Source organism: Lactuca serriola, chromosome 9 (genome assembly GCF_051521515.1).
Source record: "Lactuca serriola cultivar US96UC23 chromosome 9, Lser_US96UC23_V15, whole genome shotgun sequence".
Classification (NCBI taxonomy): domain Eukaryota; kingdom Viridiplantae; phylum Streptophyta; class Magnoliopsida; order Asterales; family Asteraceae; genus Lactuca; species Lactuca serriola.
The window spans coordinates 21850981-21857620 of record NC_136416.1 but is presented as its reverse complement, the minus strand read 5'-3'; the positions used below and the strand labels follow the sequence as shown (position 1 = coordinate 21857620).

The 6640-nt window shown below is 31.7% G+C and overlaps 1 long non-coding RNA gene across 11 annotated transcripts; it reads left to right on the top strand.

Annotated features, from left to right (window-relative positions):
• The first annotated feature begins 367 nt into the window (after positions 1-367).
• Positions 368-4636, top strand: LOC145072419 (uncharacterized). Of its 11 annotated transcripts, none has more exons than XR_013691019.1 (11): positions 372-858; positions 944-1032; positions 1119-1345; positions 1426-1491; positions 1608-1918; positions 2045-2117; positions 2291-2342; positions 2468-2711; positions 3204-3272; positions 3373-3413; positions 4133-4636. It is a non-coding gene; the product is annotated as an uncharacterized LOC145072419 (long non-coding RNA). The 11 variants fall into 11 exon arrangements; XR_013691018.1 differs by having other exon boundaries at positions 2468-2717; XR_013691013.1 differs by having other exon boundaries at positions 369-858; positions 2468-3272.
• The last annotated feature ends 2004 nt before the right edge of the window (positions 4637-6640 follow it).

The following is a 6640-nucleotide window of genomic DNA, read 5'->3' as shown; positions in this document are numbered from 1 at the left end:
GTTCACTTATAAATCCTTATTTACGGTTACAAATAAGTAACATATTCACAGTAAAAAAATTGTTGATAGTTGTTAATAAAATAATAGTTAATTGAAAATAAATAAGTTTAATAAATATTCTAATATTTTATTATTTGTTTATAAAAAAATCAATTTTAACTGAAAAATAGATATGTCGGTAATTATATTATACTATATATTAAATTTCTTGCTCCTTAGCTACAGTATATTTACTTTCTTTTTCACAAATTTCTTGCTACTTAGCTACAGTATATTTACTTTCTTTTTCACAAATCTTCCCCTTCTATTATCATGTTGTTGTCTTTTTTTTTTCAAAATTGTCTATTGTTTTATTCCCAATTGAACAGTACCTTTTGGACCCCTCCTGTTCTCGATAATTCCTCCACCTCCTCTACTAACCTTAACCTGCTCTATCTTCAACCGATAAAAGACTGCATACGTGTTCTCTTCTCAGACAACCCGCTGACATTTGTTTTCATCCTTCGCACCGCCTAATATACCCAATTCAGTTTCTCCCCCTAATCGGTGCTCCAGGTAAATTTTTCTCTATCCACCGTCATCGACTCTTCCCCCTCACTGTCTCTACAAACCACCGCCATCAACTCTTCCTTATGGGTGGCGGCAGGAGCTGCTCCAATGGCTCCTGTTGCTTCGTTCCCGGCGATTTCGTCGAGTGGGAAAGGGCAGGGAACAATCTGATCACCACAGACGAATTCGGTGGTGAATTTGGGTCAAGAGATAGTGTTTCTTGGATGGTGGTCGCTCGGCACAACAGCAACACCACCACCACCGTCTCATGCCTTCTTCTTCTGAAAATCGTTGACTTCAAGTTCTACGGTATGAGCAACCTGTCGATTCTGCATCTCCTTGCGAATCCAGTTACGATACTGATCGATTTTGCTTTGCACACCTCCAATTGTAGAAATCATGTATCAACCAAAGAATGCCCTAAGCTTTGATGTATTTGTAAGAAGTGAAAACTGTACATGCTCAATCGACAATTTTTTTCAGGTGATTGTTCATTTTGTTCTCCATCTACCTATTGCATTGATTTCTTTTATTCCTTTTCGTCCTTTGGTTTATATTTGCTGTTACAGATGAAGATGAAGCTACTGACATGATTAATAATTTTCCAAAGGCCTTTGGTTTATATTTGCGTGCTCATCTGTCGAGCAAAAGAAAAAGGAAAACGGAGGCAACATGGATTCAGGTAAACATTTACAATTAATATGTTTGGTTTTCCTTCTTTGGCTAATCGGAAGAAAAGAGACATGAAATTGATAGCAGACACAAACAAATTTCTTTGATGGTTGATGGGTTTGAGGTATGTATTCTTCTTTGAATCTTTTACATTTGATTATTTTGGAAACGATTTGCCTATGAATAGGGAACTATATTTTGCAGGAAAATATATATTTGGCTCTCCGGAGTCCAACCAAGAATTAGCAGTTGTCTCTCTTAACTCCACAAGTACGTTTAAATAATCTCTTTTATGTATTATTGCTTTTTTGTGTTTTAGGTTCTTCTAATTTCAGCTGCCAATGGTTTTTGGTATCGTATGACTTATATGTTTTTTTATTCTTTAGTTGTTCCTCTGCGCCATCAAGAGCAACAAAAGGGGATATATTCCATAGTTTAGATTTTAATATTCATTTAATTTAATTAGATCAATGTTTTGTTTTATAATTACTTGATAAAAAGCTCTAATTATGTTTCAGTTTTCCATTTTATTCTACAGTATTTGGTTGCAATTTGAAGGTTCACAACTGTGAAACTAAATCAACAGGTGGTGAACACATGAAAATCAGTCGCTTAGAATTACAAGAAGCCTCACTACAACTCTTAATGTTCTCATTGTCAATAGGTGGTGAACTAGCAACCACACCCACATGATATGGTTTGATGGCAACCAATTTAATTTGTTCAATACTAACTTTTTATAAATTTGTTTATATTTATTTATTAGAGTGTGGTTATTTTATTTTATACGAAAATGGTTAATTAAGCTAATTTTTTTTTGTAGGTTGGGGGATGGAGACAAGTATATGGTCATTTATAGATATTTTATTGATGTTTTGGTACTATATTAAATAAATGTGAGCTTTTTGTCACTTTTAGTTTTTTTTATCAAACAATTATTAGTTTTATATCACTTTTACATTTGCTCCAGTTCACATTTAAGCTTTTTAAACATTTATTGCTTTTCAATATAAAAATGTGAGATCTTTAATGCATTATAAATACCAATATTTTTTTTCTTTGTGCACAGGTTCCGGACAACTTTTGAATGCTGATAAATGGTTGCTGCTTTTTAATCAAAGGTACATTGCTATTATGGGTTAAAACTGAAGCATAGTGCCTATATTTGTATATGAATTGAAATTATAAAATTACAATTAAAAAAATAGATAATTTGTTTCAACTTTGTATGGAGTTTTCTTTTCAGGTCTTCATCTTATAAAACATTCGATATATGGTTCTTCAAGGTATGTGAAGCTAAAAAAGTTGAACATGAAACTCACTTAGAAAGAAAAACTATCTGATGCAGCAAGAGATGAATATGATGATATGATTCATGCCCTAAGCCCTTGACATTATAAAGAATTCAGATTAAGGAAGTCATGGGTTTTGTATTAGATAACATGGAAACTACTAGAAAGATAAATATTCCAGTTTCTATTTCACATCTGGTAAGGGTAAGATGTTCATTTATATAAAACCAGTTTTTTAGTGTATTAGTATTCCTTTGTTTCTTAATCAGCTTTATTGGTTAATGATGTATTTTCCAAGCAAGCATCAATATATTAGATTTCCTCCAAATGCTTAATTTCTTTTTGATGGGACAACATCAACACATGATGTCCTTTTATCTTATACAAATACAATAATATTATAGAATAAAAATAAAAAATAGTAAATATTTATTAAAAAGGGCGATATGTTCATTATACTTCAAGTAGGAACTGAAATTTCTATAAAATCCCTCAAACAACGACTTCAAATTCATTTCGAGTTTTAGGTTTAAATAACTTTTTGAGGTTTAAATGGAAATAATTAATTTTTTGTTTATAATCTTATTAATTGTTCATTATTATATGTTGATCTGGAAATGGTTATTTTACATGTGGTTACTGTAAACCGTTATCTCTGTCATCAATTTCATGGACAAAAGTCTTTTCCAGATTTGCTTTTGGGGATAAAAAAATGTTACGAGTTCTGTCTGATAACCACCTTTATAATTTTCAAAAAAAGTAAGGAGACGATAATTTTAATTTAGATTAACAAATATTATTTGTTTCTTTAAATTAGTGTTAAGTGTTGGCTGCTAATTACTTATTCATGTCGTTTCAGACCTTAAAGTTGGCAATGGTTTATTAGAAGACATGGCTCAGGTATGAATATTTAGACAAATGTACAATTACCTAATTACCCCTAACTTTAAGCACCTTAACTGACCTGAATTCTCATTTTTTATATTTTCATTTTTTTATAGCCTCCCACTTTTATTATTTATAACAGAAATAAATGTACATTGCTAATTCATACATTTACCACTACAAATTATATGAAATAACTAAAAAGGAAGAGATTTATATACAGGTGTTTAACCGAAATGCATTTTTTGTTTGATTAAAAAAAACTAAAAAATGTGATGATAATATTTTATTTTGTATAAAAATGATTCACTTCGGTTAAACTGCAACTTGAACCATAAATGGTGATTTTGGTTTGATTTGGGTGTAGTGTTTGGATGAGTGGATAAAAATAGAAAATACATACACTTTGACCATACTACAATTTGTTATGTTAAAATTTAGAAAAGTTATAAGTTTTTGACAAATTTAAAGTTTTTGGCAAAATTGACACCAATCAGGTTTGCTTCATGTTTCATCCTTATTTTCTACGTTTTGCGTCATTACACTTTCCATTTTTTTACTAATATACACAATCATAACATTCTACTTCCATTTTTTTTAAATTTTGTTATAGCATTGTACTTTAGATTGTCTACTCAATTATAATATTCTACCTATAATTTTCTTTCTTAGCATATCAATGAAAATTTCATTACAGTTTGATGACCATTCTAGATTTGGTTATATTTTTCCAGGCATGACGTCGCAATGGGAACAAATGAAAGTAGAGAGCTATAAAAAATTAAATGAAGTACATTGCTTTTTCTTGCATTAAGCTATTTTGATAACCTGCTTATTGACAAAAAGTATGTTTTTCTTTATTATCTATTTTCACAAATGAATGGGAACTGAAAAAACCGAGACTCCCAAAGAAGGCTGGTCATAAGTAGGACCAGAATGTGTATTGGGCGATATGAACGCATGGAGTTGTATGGGATGCTTCTTTATGGCACATGCATGAGGTCCTTAACAGATCCCAGAGCCACAAAACAAAATAGATTTTATCTTTGATTGCAAATTGAATCATCAAATGATTAAATATGCATTTGATTCAAATTTTCAACCAACCTGTTTGCTTTAAGATTCTTGAAGATTAGTTACTTGGTATTGTCATCTGTGTGTTGTGAATGATTATTGGAGATGAAAAAAATGAAGTTAGTTGAGATTTGAATGATAAGTGAAGTACACATGTTTGTAAATTTTTCTTTTGTATTATGCTTTGTTGTCAACAAAGGTCTCAAAGTAATAAAGTACTTGCATATACTACAAAACACCAGCATATACTTCCAAGTGCTCTTGCATCTTGAGTAATTCCGTTAATGCTTACAATTCTTTATATAGCTTGTGGTTTTCGGTTGCAAAGAATAGCAACATACTTTACTGTGGCTACCAATTCGGCCTACGTACTATAGTTTCACAAAAAATGACACCTTCCGACCCCCGCAACGCGGGGGAAATCCTTCTAGTTTTTATTATAGAAAACTACCATAGCACTATAGTTTAACAACGTTAATTTTCCAGCTTGCAAAATGAGAATTATAAATGTAATGGACCGTATATATGCCTTAATTAACTATGTCTGCCTGCTCAAAAAATGAGCGTATAACTTTGCGGTATCTGTCCAAAACTCTATTCCGTTGCAAAATACCATGTAAGATAGGGAAAAAATTGTATACAACATGCCTTAATTAAATCCTGCCAATAGACATAAAATCGGCGGGCAATTTCAAAATTTGATCATAAAAAATGTCTTTTTCAATTATAGACATGGATTCCGCGGAGGGTCTTCTGCGGACCTCCGCGGAATCATAAAAAGTTTCATTTTTCATTGTTTAAAAAATCCTTCCGCAGGGTCCTCTGCGGAGACATTAACCCCTCCACGGAGGGAGATTTTGGCAGGTCATAAATCCCTTCGCAGAGTAGCTGACGAGGAGTTCCGTGGAGAGATTAATGTCTCTGCAGAATGGTTATTTGCCACGGTTTTCTTGAAATAATTTTTTTTTTTTCATTTTTAGCTGCCTTTGCATATTAGATCGATCAGTTTTAGTGTTACATTTTTTTTTGAAAAAAATTATGAGTTTTGTTATTTTATGTACCGGGGGTTTTTGGCAGATAAATAATGGGGTTAACGTAACATCCCAAAATACGACCCAAAAATTTTGTTTTAATAATAATAATAAAATAATATATTGAACGTCATATCATAAAAACCATACGTCAAATATCTCAAGCCATAATAAATGTCATGATACAACTGTATCAAATCAGACCAAGTATCAAAACAAACTCCCATGACAAAAACTGAAGCTGTGGTGTGTGCGATGTCATCATCCCGAGTTCTTCCCTTTACTTGCGGAAGTATCTGAAACTAAAACTGAAACTGTAAGCACGAAGCTTAGTGAGCTCCCTTAAACTACCACATACCATACAATACATATAAATCACATACTGGGCCTTGCCCACTGCATCAGACCGAAGTCCGGAAATGTCACACCCCACTAAAGCGGAAACACGAGGCGTGGCAGTATAAAGGGTTTCATAGCAAAAGTTAAAAGACAACACCAACCATAGTATTAAAAATCATTACAAATTTACAATGGATTTGGACAACTTTTAAAAGAAATTACAATAAAAATAGAAATACAACACATACGAATGCTCCTAAAAGTGAAGTGTCCCTAAGTGCCACCTACTTGATGATTCCTGAAAAAGCATGTAAAATGAACGTCAACTATAAAAATAGTTGGTGAGTACTCACAGATAAACAAAATAATATTGGTTCCATGAATTAAAATCAATGTTTTGATAAGGTTTCCAATAATAAAAGTATATTGTTAAATTGAGAAAATAAGTTTGTACAAAAACAAAGTTCTTTATCATCATGAGAGATAAAATATGTTGCCCAAATGAGATGCAACGTTCATATTCTCATGGAAGTTAAAGTTCGTTACTCAAACGAGTAAACACGTTTCATTGCTAAAATGAACTGTCAATTTCGTTGCTACAAGGAGTAAACAATTTCATTGCTAAAACATGTATATAAGTTTCCAATAGTAAAAGTTCGTTGTTGTAATGAGAAATAGAGTTCATTGCTATAATGAGAAACAAAGTTCATTGCTATAATGAGAAACAAAGTTGATTGCTATATTTGATAAACGAGTTTATTGCCATAATAAATAACAATTTTATTGCTATAATGAGTA